The following is a 16294-nucleotide window of genomic DNA, read 5'->3' as shown; positions in this document are numbered from 1 at the left end:
GACATCTGGAATTTCCTTTTTTATTCTGGAACGCATTTTAAATATACCGGTATGTAATGAAACATGGGGGAAATTAATATGTTACTCTATGTGTAGCGGCATTGTAGTTACCCTTTCATCAAACTGTGACAAAAAAGCCATTTAAAAGAGATGAGTAAATCGTCCAGAATGCCTGAAAAATCTTGCCAATTTCCACTTTATTTATCAATTTATTTTTTGTTCTTTATACATATAAGTATTTACGGTATTTCTTCATAATTGTTACAATTGCTATGAACAACGAAAATTTATTCCAAACATTTCTTTTTCATTTCTGATTACCCTTACATGTGCTATTTCTTAAAGTCGAATTAAGATTACATAAAAAATGTTCAATTAGATTTAGTTTCTTCTAAATGACTTATTGTGTCATTGCTGATGAGTTATTCTGTCACCATTCATTTTGCTGAATTTTGTTAGTTGTTCAGCTCATACGTTCAGAACTGTATTGTCAGTATAACAATAGCAGAGTTTCGTGGTACATATGTACTGTTGAACAAAAAGTGTTAACATGAAGTTTGACAAAAGAAATCTTTCGGTTCCCGCATAGTTATGTTGACGACAAGCGCAATGTGCAGTTATTGCTAATATAAAGAAAACGCTATCAAATTCAATTATCAATATTTGATTCTGTATAAATAATTAAAATTTCAATAATGAAGTGCATGTTATAAATTTGTCTGCGTTATAAAGAAAAAAATCATTATATCTTAACTATAACCTTTCAAAATATTTATCGTCAGAGAATGTATAGAAATGAAGCAACTAGTTTGAATCATGGATCAAAAGCCAGACATTTTATAGCAATGATATCAATATTCTATATTTAATTTGATTCCACTTGTATAGTAAACGATCACCAGTCACAATTTAGAAGTGAAGATAGACAAATGAATAAATTTATCATTTTAATGAAATAAACTCCCTTGATGCCCAAATGACAAAAATCATCATATAGGGAATTCTTACATAGGTCATAAATAAAAGCAAATATCAAGACTGCACTTGATTAAACACACAAATTATTACTTGTGTACCGAGTTCGATTTTGGTTATTTTATTTTCCTATTTTAAGCAACCTTTATCTGGATAATCATTTCTTTTTAAATTTCAACTAAAGAACCATCCGTTTAGGTACATGTATTTACCTCTAGTATTTCTTATAACCATATTTTACATTACTGTAAGAACAGCTTTTTTTCTCTCAATATGCTTGTTTCATTAATTCTACCATTCTTAAGAGGTAATGGCTTCCTTTATCAAAATATTACTGATTAAATAAGATCAATGTAGACCATTTTCAATGGCCGGCCGACCGATCTTGCTTTCAGTGAACCAATAGATAGATTCAAGCAAGCCTGTGGTAAATACCGTGTTTTTAATGAGTGTGCTTGTTATGCATACGGGTATCATTGACAAAATGTATAGCATATCATTAAAATATTTGCTGTATAACAAGAATTCCAGATTTTATATTTATCAGTTTATCAACCTGAAACAAATCTAAATGTCTTGGTTACCAATCAATTAATAATCAAAATGAATTCTAATAAATTTCTGATATGGGCTGCTGCATGTAAGTAAAAGTTCTATAAAAATGTGCTACAAAGACGCTATTTTGTTAGCGTCAGCATATTTATTCGGTTGAACATTATTTCGAAACGTATTAAATATCAATTTGAAAAAAGGATATCATTATATCAGGACTTTGTTTGTTAAATTCATTATTTTCTTTACTTTTATTTTCATTTACTTTATCCCAATATCAAAATTTACCTGTTACTTGTTAGATTATTATACCATAGTAAATAGAAAGTTTACAGAGGTCACGCATACACATTAATGGTCGTTTAAGATTTTGTCCTGTTGAAGTGCTTCTTCGCATGTCTCTAATGGTTTCACTTATTAGCAAGTGTCGTGTCTTGAATAATGTCGAGTACATAGAAATGCTTACTGTCGGGCCACATATTGCTGAAACATCATCTTTTTTAATTATCAACTATTCATGTTACAGACTATAAACCTTATTGGTTTGTCTTTTCCTTATGGACAGTTATAATGTTCAGGCTAAAAACTTTTCTTTCATCCCGTAAAGATAACCTATTATGCTAACGATGGATACACTCCTAATTGAGACACTCTTTTCGCATAAACAAGACTTCTATTTAGTCTCTGACAATATACGATTTGTCGAATCATCGCAGCTGTAGCTGTGTTAGATCTTATGGTGCTACTTTCAATACAAAACGGACGTATGAGTAAAATCCTATTATTCAAATAGAGATATCACACAGTATATAATGATATTTCTTGAATCCAATTGGTTTAAGATTTCAACTGTATCTAATCCTAATTGATTTTTATCACAGCACAAGGTCAACTAAAGTCAACAACTGTTTACATTGTGTGTGAGGGATATGCAATTATAATCAACTTTAAAAGCAATACAAAACTGAATGTCTTAATCAAGCTTTCAGTCTAAATTATCAATGACAACAACGAAAAAGTACAATTTTTAAAATCAAAGTATGAAATTACTTCATGAGATAAATGTTATCCTGAAACGAAAAAGAGCTCGTTAACTAAATTGTTTCCGCTTAAAATGTTACTGTTGTCTTATTCATTAAAAAGTTTGAATATGTTTTATAATTATATATGTATACCAAATATGTTTATACGAAACTTAACATACGCCATCGTCGGATACCCACGGCCGAACCATTATCATTCATCTGCTTGCAGATGAACTGATTTGGCGATAGTTTTTGCCATTGATTTTACCAAGACACGTACAACAGCTTTTAACTGTGGGCGCTGCCATTTTGTTTCTTATTGTTCTTTTACCTCCGCAGTTGAAGAATATAGATTTTGTTAAACGCGATGTCATTGGTAGATTTTTTACGCACCTGTTGCTGTATATCGACGCAAATCGATTCATTTTACCCACGGTTGATTGCATGTTATGAGACATGTTTATCAATCGTGGGTATCCGACGATGAACATACGCCTGACTCACTATCACTGACAAAACCATGATAATGGGTTTGCGACCAGCATGGAATTAGACCAGCCTGCGCATCCGCGCAGTCTGATCAGGATCCATGCTGTTCGCTATCAGTTTCTCTACTTGTTATAGGGTTTGTAAGCGAACAGCATGGATCCTGATCAAACTGCTCGGATGCGCAGGCTGGTCTGGATCCATGTTGGTCGCAAACCCATTATGTTGGTTTTGTCATGACGCGGCTCAATTATGATTATATTTGGTATTTAGCTTCTAGACGTTACTAACTCAATTTTGGTAATAATTAATTCTACAGAAGTACTAAAATATTCCAATTTTTAATTAACAGTCATGCCGATTTAATACTTAACGTAAAATCGTGCAATGCCATAATTTAATTTAAAAATAGGGAATTTGTGCTAAAATGAATAAAAACAAATTCATTTTATTATCAACTCGATATTGTAACATTGCCTAACCTTGGCCATGAAAGTAGCCTAGCAAAACGAACGTTAAATGATAAAAGTGATTATGATTAATAAATTTAAACAAAATTTTTATAGGATTTTTTAACAGTTTCTTTTAATTGAAAAGTGAACTGTCTTGCTATGAACATAATTTATTCACCTTTACAGAAAAAAATATGTTATTGTACCATGACTGTGGATTGAGACTGAACAGCGTTGTATGTTAGAGATCAATTCAACCAGTTTTATGTGAATCTTTTAATTATGTATGTTACAGCTCTCGTTTATTTCTACCAATTAAGCATAATGTAAGAATCCAACATTTAAAATTCATTTAGAAATAGATACTTTCTTTTTATAAGTTCATGGCAGAGAAATAATATCAATCAATAACCTGAGAAATGTTAAACCGTATCACATTACTGATACGATTGAAAATATAATAATTGTTTACAATAACAATTATAATTTTCTGAAATATATCTAAAACAATTGATAACAAAAGGCAAACATTGCAAACTGATTATTATTTGAAATAATTTTAATTGTCCAAATGGCCATAGAATCTCATGAAATGCCCATAAAATAGTTTTTTGGACAATTAATATGTCACTATATGTGTAGCCACATTATAGTGGACAGTTTACTTTTACCCGTTTATCAAACTTTGACAAAAATGCAATTTAATAGATAAGTAAAATTGAACAGAATGCCTGAAAAGTCTTTAAATTCAACTTTACTTAATATTTATTAATTTTATGTTCTTTATACATATAAGTATTCGGGATTACTTCAAAATTGTTAAAATTACAATAAAAAATGAAAATTTATTCCAAACATTTTTTTTTTCATTTCTGATTTCCATTGCATGTGCTAATTCAAAAAGTTGAATTAAAATTTATTCACATAACAGTAGTTCAACAAGATTTATTTTGATCTACATGACTTATTGTGTCATTGCTGATGATTTATTCGGGTACCATTTATCTTGCCGAATTTCGTTATTTGTTCAGCTTATACTTTCGGAACTGAATTGTCAGTACAAATTTGCGGGGTTTCGTAGTAAATTTTTACTGTTGAGCAAAAGATATTACCATGTATTTGACAAAAATTGTTTCGGTTTCAGCAAACTTATGTTGATGACAAACGCAATTTGCAGTTTGTGCTAATATAAAAAAAATGCTGGCGAATTCAATTATCAGTATTTGATTTGGCTGTATAAATAATCAAAATTTCATTAATGAAATGCATGTAATGAATTTGTCTGCTGTATAAATGAAATATTTATTATATGGTAACTATCAACTTTCAAAGTATTGTCGTCAGAGAATGTATAGAAATAAAGCTACTAGTTTGCATCATGGATCAAAAGCCAGACATTTTATAGCAATGATATCAATATTCTATATTTAAATTGATTCCACTTGTATAGTAAATGATCACGAGTCACAATTTAGAAGAAAAGATAGACAAAATGAAGCTATCATATTAATGAAAGAAACTCCCTTGATGCCAAAATACATAAAATTGTAATATATGAAATTCTCACATAGTTCATAGATAAAAGCAAATTTCAAGACTACACTTAATAATAATGCAAATTATTTCTTGTGTAACTAGTTCGATTATTGTTATTATATTTTCACATTTGAAGCAACCTATATCTGGATAATCAACTTTATTTTTGTGTTGTTGTTTTTTATTTTCAATTAAAGGTCAATCCGTTTAGGCATTTACCTCTTGACGATGATCTAGTAGACATCTGATGACCAGATATATTTTATAAATTATTCAATGGTTAATTGGATTTTTACCAGAATTGTATACATGTATCATACATTTTCCTAGATGGATGGGCATACGAAAGACATTGTTCGTCATGAACTTTGGTAGGCTTGCTAGAGATAAGAATATTAAATATATTTTCTTTGGAACATTTCGTTATTTATTACCAAAGCGCGGCACGAATGACCATTTCGTTTAAACAACCATTTCACCAATCAGAACGTCCGAAAAGTTGCAATTGCTCTTTCACAAAATCTGAATACATTCCATAAAGGGCGTACGCCAATTATTGTGCATGTTTCACTGGCAACATGCTACAGCTTTTGCTGTTTACAAGAATTCTCAATTTATCAACCTGAAACTTAATTTAAATGTCTTGGTTACCAACCAATTAATGATCAAAATGAATTCTAACAAAGTTTTGACAAGGGCTGCAGCATGTAAGTAAAGTGCCAAATGTGCTAAAAAGTAGCTATTTTGTTAGCGTTTTTTGTACGCATGTTTATTCGGCTGAACGTTATCTCGTATTAAACGTATCTAATATCAATTATAAAAAGGAAAGCATTAAATCAGAATGTAATTTGATAAATTCATATGAATTTTCATGTTATCCCATATCAAAATTTACTTGTTACTTGTTAGATTATTATAACAAAGTAAATAGAAAAAGTGTACAGAAGTCACTCATGTACATTGGTGGCTGTTTTTTATTATGTACTTTCTGTTGAAGTGTTTCGCATGTCTCTTATGGTTTCACTTACTTATTAGCAGGTGTCGTGTCTTGAATTATACCGAGTACAGTAGGTCTAAATATTGCTGAAACATCAATTTTCTTAATTATCAACTATTCGTGTTACAAACTATAATAACTTATTGTGTCGTATTTTTCTTTTATGGTCAGTTAAATATTAAAAAAGTATATATGGAGTTCTAGTCCTTCTTAACCTTTTAACCAAAGAGCATATTGTGAAAAATGGCCGTTTTCATTGAAAAGGCTCTTGTTACAAGTTCAAATTGCTATGAAACTATGAAAGATGCTTCAATACTAATGAAACTCGACACAAATGTTAACTGGACAATAGCCTTTGCAACAGCATGCTTAATTGTAAATTTCCTGTTACCATTGCAACGGGAGGACGTCTCAAAATTGCGAAAAATTACTATTTTTCATTGTTTTTTTTTCCATCAAACTGCTGTAACTTCTCAATGAAATGAGATAGAGTAAAAGACTTTTCAGCGTCGGTTACTAGTTACCCTAAGATCGACCTGAGGTCATTTTCAGCCGCTTGTCACATGTCTAAAATTTTCTTGGCGATGAGGGGGACTAACGCCCCCTTCAACACCCCAAAACAGAAGGGGGCACATCCTCCTTCTGGCAATCCCCTAATGTAAAATTTTGATGGGGGCGGTGCCGAAAATGTTGTCACTTTTTTCACAACATTCCTCAAACGAAAAACAGTGTTTGGGGCCTAAATAGGGTATTTTACTGTTTGAAGCCTTAAAAGGGGGTGGGGTAAAAAGCCGTCAAAACACGTCTATATGAGGTTAAAGGTTAATGAGGTATTCAAGAAAAAATTCTTACATTTTTAATTTATATCAATTTCAGATATCTTTAGTGTTAACCTTTTTATAAGCTAAATTTTGAATTGCAATCAAATCGCATCATCAGCCGTGTGTGAATCAAGCAAATTAAATGATCAGTAATGTCTGCTTGACGGCAGGAAATGATTGAAGTTAATGAGCAATCGAACGCTGGGATAACTGCAGACGACTTGTAGGGCTAAAGGCTATAATTTGAAAGTCATCAGTCGCTAATTGCCTACCCTTAATTGAAATAATTACAAGGTTAAGTACTGCTCTGCACTCATATATTAATTCCACGGCAAAATGTACTGCGTTAAAATTGTCACATGGTGAATTTATTTCTAAAATGTTTACAACCTATGCATAAATTAAACATTATTTGCATTGATGAAATACGAAGCACGGTCTAACTTGTGCTAACGGTTCTTTCCGAGTAGCAGTCACTTGTCAACAACAGTCATGTTGACCCCCCCCCCCGATGAAAATCCCTATATAAATGGTCGCGAATAGCGGTCACCTGCTACATGAATCAATAAATAGGTGACGGACAAATTTGACCAATATTCAGGTAAGGAAAAATGCTTCCAGATACAAATAGAAACATTGAAATTGTTTGACTTACTTTCTTTAAATAAGAATTAAAAAGCATAAACCATTACTCTCTATTTAATTTTGTGCTTGATAGGTTAAAGGATTTTTTTTAAAAACTTTTTAAACGTTATTGCAACAGTTAAAAATTTGCCTGTTTAAATGGGAAACGACTTACGCGAAAAAATAATTACAAGGGAAACGCTTATTTTGCAGCAAATTAGAAGCTGGCCTCTGAAAAAGCAAATAACTATTCTAACAAAATTGTGGGTAGAACACAATTCGTTACTGTTTTTAAAATAAGTTCAGTAATAAACGTAAACGCAAAGATGTGTTCAGATCGACGTTAAAACCAACCAACCAAACAAAGAAGATCTAGTATCATTTATTTATACCAAACATTTTTGAAGCCTTTGAGTACTAAATAATTTACTTGAAGATAACAAAATATGAGCATACTGTGTCTAAATCAAATCAGGGATAGTTCTATTTTATCCGTAATCGTAAGTACTAAAAAAGACTTATCGACATTAAAAAGAGGGTTTACTCTTTCACATCAATTCATTATTATAATAAATCATAAACACTTAACACATGAATTATATAAATAATGTAGTCGTGCACATTAACTTCGTAATATCTGTTCTTCAACTACGTAAAATTTGTTCAAGAATTTCAACGCATCGTACGTAAACTACGTCAGCAGCGTACATAATTCATGTATTAAGCATTGTTCACAAAAATATCCTGGTTCATTAACTACGTGAATTTTATAACTTAACTAAGAATGTATTGTATATCAACTACGTTCATTAAGTAAATCAACTACGTTGCCATTCTTTATCAATTAATCAAGTTTTAAATATCAAAAACCTAAATCTTGTACATCAACTATGTGAATCTTGCACTAAAACTTAAAAATTTGTTGTCAACAACGTAAATATGGTACATTTACTTAATTATTCTTCTACATATAAATTTACGTAAGTTATGTACAACAACTAGTACATTTTGTATTGACTTCGTAAACTCTCTACATAAATCACAAACAATTTGGACACCAATTAGAATATAAGCTTAAAAAGAATATATTAAAGGTTGATGTAACAACGATTTTAACATAGCTTATGTTGATACAGAAACCTTTGACATACATTGACAGACCACTTCAATAAGCACTAATGAATGTCTTAAATAGCTTATATCATGTCTTCGAAAGCATGTTCAAAAACATAACATTGTTCATTCGGCATTTGAATGGCTTTTGCAAATGGAATGTTTCGCCTGGAGTTGTTTTGTTGTAATTAGTTCGTTAAATGTATCTGTTGAAAAAGTGTTTTACGTCATTTGTAAATCTATTACAGTACTGCAATTTGTCGCATTTTTACAAGCGCAAAAGTAACTGTTTCTTTATTGTTTATTATTGGGTAACTCTAATGCTTATAAAAGTTATGAATATGAGGATCACTTCAAATTTTTATAATATATGAACTTTGTGTCTCAGATATAATTTGTTTGGTCAGGTTTTGCGTTGCAAAACACTAAATGTCTTATAGTGTTTTCTTTTCAGCTAACGCGGTAAGGAAATACCAATTGATAAGATAAATAAAATTTATCATACAATTAGTAAGCCTATATCTGATATTTATTATGATTATGTCATAGATGACAATATCATATGATAGATGAACATAAATATGAAATATTTTCCGACAACATATAGAATCGGTAGTGTACTAAGTGAGTAAGTGAGTGAGTGAGTGAGTGAGTGAGTTTTTCATCTATTATGAGCACACAAAACAATGATTAAATAATGTTCTTGAATTCTTTTAAATAATAACCAAAGTCATATTCCTTACTTTGAGCATAAAGTTAAATAATATGGAATATATATATATATATGTCGGACAAATACATGCCTTTATTTCATTTTACACTGCGTACGGAGAGCAGATATGAAGAATATCCTCTGAATAATTATTAGTTTTAATTTTTGAAAACAAGATAGAATTCTTAATGTAAGAGGCAGCATCCCTACTGTTTTGTGAACGCGCCAAAAGAATTTAATTGTTACGGAAACAATTATGTCAACTTAACAGTTTCAAAGTAAATATATTTAAGGTTTAAAATTGATTTGCAAAATTATCACTTCTAAATATTAGAATACTGTTAAAATTTAACTGACAGTAATATATCAGAATGTAATCTGAAAACTTGAAAAAAAATACATTACTAGTGTCGTTACTTAAAATCTCTACGGTCGTCTGGTACAAAACATGATAAATGATATGTGTTTTGCCAAACTGTGAGCATAGCATTATTATTCAATTGTTATTATTTTATAATATCCATGTACTCGTGCATCCATTTGATTGGATTTGTTATAGTCTGCGAACATTATCATATAATTATTAAGATATCAATCGCAAGTATACTTGTTGTATTGTTTTTTTTTTCTTTTTTCATTTCTTGATATACAATTTTATTTCTGTGTTTTACTTTCTGTCTTTGTTCATCAAGTAGCAAAATGAAGGTGATGATTTAAAATTTGTCTGTTTTCTTTATTATTTTTCTTAATTACTTCAATAGCTAATCAGGCGAATTACATCTGAAAGGTTATAAAAGTTATACAACACAAATATAATAAAACCCCTGAAATTTCATAAAGACATTAAATCAAATTAAAGCCAAGACCAGTTTGATAAATTGTGACTGGTTATTTGATTTGATGTAAGAAGTTGGAATTGTCAATGTCACAAATTGTTTTCTTATTTACGTTTACAGTACCTTTATCTCTAGAGACATTCTTAAATAATTTGTCTTAGATTCAAAAGCTCTAGGTCCGGTATTTAAAAGCTTCTGAGTAGAAGTAAGTTCCTGTTGAACGTCATGTTAATTCAGTTATAGTTTGAATGGTTTACAAAATGTGCATGTGAATTAAATTCGAAATAATACTACGCAAAAATAACAGACACCATTAGTAATATTTAATATACAATAAGTATATAAATTTACAGTCAACGCATATGATACAATTTAATTCTTTGTGTTCCTAACCCTAACTGATTAATAAGAACGTCCTTTATTATATTGATAATTCGTGATATCGCATCATTTTATTGGTCAGGCATATTAATTGAATACCAATCGGATAACAACTACCCGAATATACTTATTTTAAGAAAATTCTAGTAATGCAGTTTTCATCAAACACAATTTTACTAACACAGCAAAATACTGATACCATAAAATAAAATAAAAACATACCAGTTCACCAATAAACGCATTATGAAGATTGTATATAATATCTTGTAGAAATGAAGATCAATTACATACATTATGAAATAGTTTTGTCACGACATTTTGCTGAAAGAAATCTAATGCCATACACACGTTACATTATAATCAAATGCGATTTTATGACAAAATGATCCTCTGCAGAGTAACAAAATGCAATATGATTCGTTTGCATCGATACGAACGTGGAGATATGATACATTTGTCAGACATATTTGTTAAGTTAATCTAGTCAGTAGAATTTTTTGGTCCTTATTTTTTTAAAATACTTAGTTTTGCCTTATGAACTTGCAATAGATTCAGACTTAAAAATGAGCTCTATAAAAGCTGTTAACGACAAAGTTAACGCAGAAACGTGCATGCTATTTCTTGCTCTATTTTTGATGTTGTTTCCTCACATTTTAGTTTTTTCTGGTCATACTGCAATTTCAGCTTTTAGTTTATCAGATTCTACTGTTGGATGGTAAAAACCATTTAAATAGCACAAGCATCACTAAGTTATAAAAAACAGGAAATTGAATGCTCAGAATAATCAAAGACCCATAAATAGACTATATCATTTGAGCAGTATTTAATAACTACCCACGCGAATTCTTGACCTGTCATAACTATTCTACATACAAGACAATATGAACTGATTAGGTCTGGGGAATCATTACCTGAGTGATCTTATTCTAAACTAAAAGAAAGCAGTAAATAGGGAAATAACAATTGTTTGAGAAACAAAAGTACTAAAGGAATTTGATAAGGGCACAAAGCCTAAAATTTGTAATTATTTCATTAATCAACTGGCACACTTTTAAAACACGCTAATTAAGAAGTACGAGTTCCCAAATTTTTCCGTGTTATTTGTGCCGTGTGGCGGCTGTAAAAAGTCTCCCCGTACATTTAACCAATGATGTTATATTTTCGATCCTTGAAGATCGTTCAGCACGACATTATTGTTGTGCTTGTGGTATTTTTAGTTTCAACTTTTCAGCATTTTCTAGTTGGGTGGTTCCAATATTCCTACTTGAATAATGTTGAATCACCCTTAGGATATGTTGCCTGCTTTTAAAATGTGTCTTTTGACGTCTTATCTGTGATACGCAGGCTTCATAACCTCTGATCCCCTTTCAAAATTCCATTTTATTTAGTTCCGCCCATTGTTTTCTCGTTTAGGGCACACGCTTTTTATTACTTGGGGACCATACGCCGCTTTTCATGGAATGGCACGGAAGTGTCACATTGAAGGTTCCATGATAACCGCCGTATGAACACATCTGCGAATGTTTCTAAATTCAAAATTTTACCATTTCATGTTTAAATGTTGAATTCTGCTTAAGCCGGTGCTAGGGGGCGTGGACGGTAACTTGCACTTTCCAGTACCGTCCATGAACAGGCTCAATCAAACCGAGCCTGCACTATTTTCAATTTTGCCGTGTTGGGCTTTCTTTAGGGATTCTGTATTTATCTATTTTGTGTTTAAAGTGACACACTTGATCTGTATAAAATTTTCAAATCATATCATTTAAGGCTTTTGAAATATCATTCATTTAGCACTTCTTTCTCAAGTAATTGTTGTTCAACTACATTCATATTAACTGTTTTCTAATAGGATGAGATCACAAGTGTATGATGCATCGAAATAAAAATAAAGTTCATCTTAGCTTGTTGTGTATGGAGAATATTTATGACAGGTCAAGTATTCGCATGAGTAATTATCAAATTGTTGATCAAATATTATTGTCTATTTATGGATATCTGACTATATTTAGATAGTCTATCATTTCCGATCTTTAATAACTGACATCTTATTTATTTTAAAGACATTGACCGTATAGCTGCAGATTATGATAGATAAACGTTGGGATAAGGTTTAAATGAAAGCTGATCTTGCGGTATAACAAAAAAAAGCAAAAAACATAAACTAAAATGTAAAAAATAATCAACAAAAACAAACAAACCGAAATAAACAGGCAAGTAAATACATATGTAAATCTATAAACCGTTTCTTTGTATCCGTTTTTATAGAGTTCACTTTTAAGTCACATTTGGTTTTCAAATTTTACTTGAAGTACATAATGCAAAACTTTGTATTATATCAAATGTTAAGACCAAAAAATCTACAAGGTTGATCAACCAAACCAACATTTGAGACAAATTTATCATACTTTACCGCAGACATATCGATGCTGACATATCATAATGCGTTTTGTTACTCTCCAGATATTTATTTTGTCATAAAAATTGCATTTGATTATGATGAAATGTGTATACGGCATTAGTTTTCCTTCTGAATTTCGGAGAAATGTCGTGATAAAAATATTTCTGTGTAATTGATTTATATTTAGTTAAGAAATCATAAACAATATTTTTAGGACTTTTATTAGAGAAATGTGCATGGTAGGATTTCTTTCATGATATCTATTGTTTGCTGATTAAGTAAAAATTATGTTTGAACTGATGAAAAGTGCATTATATCTTTAAGATTGATAATTTTGATAATGTTTCATGAAATTTGTTTTAATGATTTTGCAACCATGGCAATGCCACATGATTTAAGTAAACGGTATTTGGCGACATCAAAGGGAAGAACTTGGTATGTTGGCATGTTAATTTATTGTAATTATATTTTTTGCAATAAATGTGGTTTGTAAATAATCCAAATAAATTACATTGTTGGAGGTATAAATAAAGAAGAATCTTTAAAATGGATACTCAAACGATCTTATTTTACACTGCTTTTACTGGCACCAATGATATCAGAGTTTGTCAACGTTTTATGTAAAACTGCAAGTTATGTTACTTAATAAAACTGACGTGTTCATGTGCAAATTAATATATGCTTTATAAATTTTTTTTAATATGCAAACATGTAATGAATTTTTAAAATTGATATCAATAATGATATTTTATTGTAACAATGAACATTATCTACTGAGAGTACGAGATTGTTTTATTTGATGTCTATAAATGCACATGAGTTTCCGAGATCGTTATAGTAATTGGTAGTCTTGTTAATTTGAGGAAAACTTATAGAATGGCATTTATAAGTGAGTAAATTCGTATGGTGAATAAGCCATGCACAAGAGAATCGAAGAAATAATAAAAGCAGTGTTAAATAAAAGACGTCACTTTTACTGATCTCAAATATCCGAGAAATGTCAACTAAAGAATTTGTTTCCGATTCTCCATTAGATTTTTTAATAACTTGGACGTGTATAATTTTCAGAAAAATACTTTATATTAATATACTTATTTCAGAATGGCAAATGAGATTCTCTGATTTCAGTTCTGTCTGCAAATTTTACAGGAAGTCAAACCATTCTCAGACGGACTCCTGCGGGAATATTATAATAAAAATTTTCAAAATTATTTCAAAATGAACCAGACATTACAAAGCGATACTCACTGAATCATTCGTTGTATGAGTCCGCCTATTTATCTTTAGTTTAAAAAAATAATGGGTTGTTATTTTCATGAAAATATGCCTGTGGTATGCAATGAAATGTTAGACCTTAGATTTACTTACTTTTCAATTGTAAAGATGACAAATTGTTGCCTAACTATTTATGTTTTGGGCATATTTCAATATATATTAATGTCAGCGAGGATATATTCTTCCGTATATCTAGTCAGCAACTTATATTACGATCTTATAATAAAGCAAATTATTATAGACGACAAATTAAAACAAACAAAAACAAAAAAACACAGACACTTTAGACTTCCATCGAAGCCCCAAAAAAACGTACGTAGAGAAGATGACATCACAGCGGTGCAACTTTAATTATTGTTTTAAAGTAATGACATTTAAAAAAAGAAATATATCATAATGAACGAATCGCAATCAAATATGTTATGCATACACGTGATGTAATGTGTACGATGTAGAAACACAGTGTTACATTCCAATGCTTCTGTACTACACGGTATATACAGCATAGTATACGAACATAGTGGTTGAGGAATTCAAGAAATTTGTTTGCATTATAATAAAATCTTGTATATCTCCTATTATTTTGTATTTTTCCTATTTTCATAGACCGTGTTAATTTGGGTACTCAAGATGATCTCTCCATTGTTGCGAAGTAATACCCACCTCAGACACAAATTGTATTTAAACATATATCATTAAACTTTGGATCGATCCTTATGAATTCCTTTTTTAACAGTGACCGACAAAAGTAAAAACAATACAGAAACAACAAATATTGCATTTTTGTAGAAATGCGACAGTTTTGCAGTAATTGGCTAACAAAACAAATGACGTAACACACTACTCGAACAAATTTCTGACCAAACAGACCACCTTAGGCGAATATTTCCATTTGTTAAAATATCGAAATGGCTTTTGGTTAGGACGAATACACGTTCTTGTGTTTTTGTATTTGCTTTCGGGGACATAAAATGAGCTAAATAAAGACGTTTATTTATTAGTGCCTAATTAAATGGTCTTTCATTTTTATTTTAAAGTTTTCTGTATCAACATTAGCTTTGCCATCAACGCTGTCACATCAATCTTATTCAATTTGTTCCTTGTAAGTTTACATAACCGATTAACAAGGTGAATGTAGTTAATGTAGAAAGTTCAGAGTCAATAAAATGTGTACAAGGTTAATGAACTTTATGTTCACAAACATACTTGTTGATGTACAAATCTTACGTATTTTTGTCAATGAGGTGTGTCATTGATATACAAAACTTACTGGACTTAGTTTATTAATTGATTTGCTTGATTTATGTAGATGTTCAATATATACTTAGGTGAGGTAGAAAATTCACGTTGTTAATGAAGCAATGTTAAAATTAGTGATAAACCTTTATGAGAAAGAGTATACTTGATGAGTTTGATATGTCAAGTTGTCTGTCTTTATGTATCCTATGATTAATTTACTGTTTAATAATCTTTTCCCTCAATCTATTTACTTAAATAATTTGATAATGTTTTGTCACCTTCAAGTGGATTATTTATTATTCAAAGGCTTCATAATATAACGTCATATATATTTTGAAATGGTATATATTTTATTTCCATCTAATATATGAGTGTGAACCAGTTCTTAACCTTGTAATTATTTCAATTAAGGGAAGGCAATTAGCGACTAATGACTTACAAATTATAGCCTCCAGCTGCAGGTATTGCAGCGTTCGATCGTTCATTATCTCAACCATTTCCTGTCAGCCAGGCATTACTGATCATTTGCATTTGCTTGATTCACGCTAGTTTGATAATGCGATCAAATGCAGATGTCTGAAAAAATACAACGTTTAGTTTCTAATTTTGAAAACTAAAGATATCATCTGAAACGTCGCCTAATGTAGATGTTCTGTAGATCTCCTGCCTGTGGTGCTTCTAGATTGCTGATCGATCTTCATCATCATTGATTTATTGGCCGTCATCTATATATATCTGCTGAAAAGTGGGGCCACCGTCTTAAGGTGTGGAGATCGATTGCTTCCAGCACTTTCCCTTTCATCTCAGCTACAGCCAGCTAGACGCACGCTCGGCAGCTTGGCTCACTCTCTGGATTGTCGTGCGTCTATCCC

The sequence above is a fragment of the Ruditapes philippinarum genome, unplaced genomic scaffold, assembly GCF_026571515.1.
Source record: "Ruditapes philippinarum isolate M1 unplaced genomic scaffold, ASM2657151v2 ctg4019_1_1_1_1, whole genome shotgun sequence".
Lineage (NCBI taxonomy): Eukaryota > Metazoa > Mollusca > Bivalvia > Venerida > Veneridae > Ruditapes > Ruditapes philippinarum.
Note: the sequence above shows the minus strand (reverse complement) of the source record.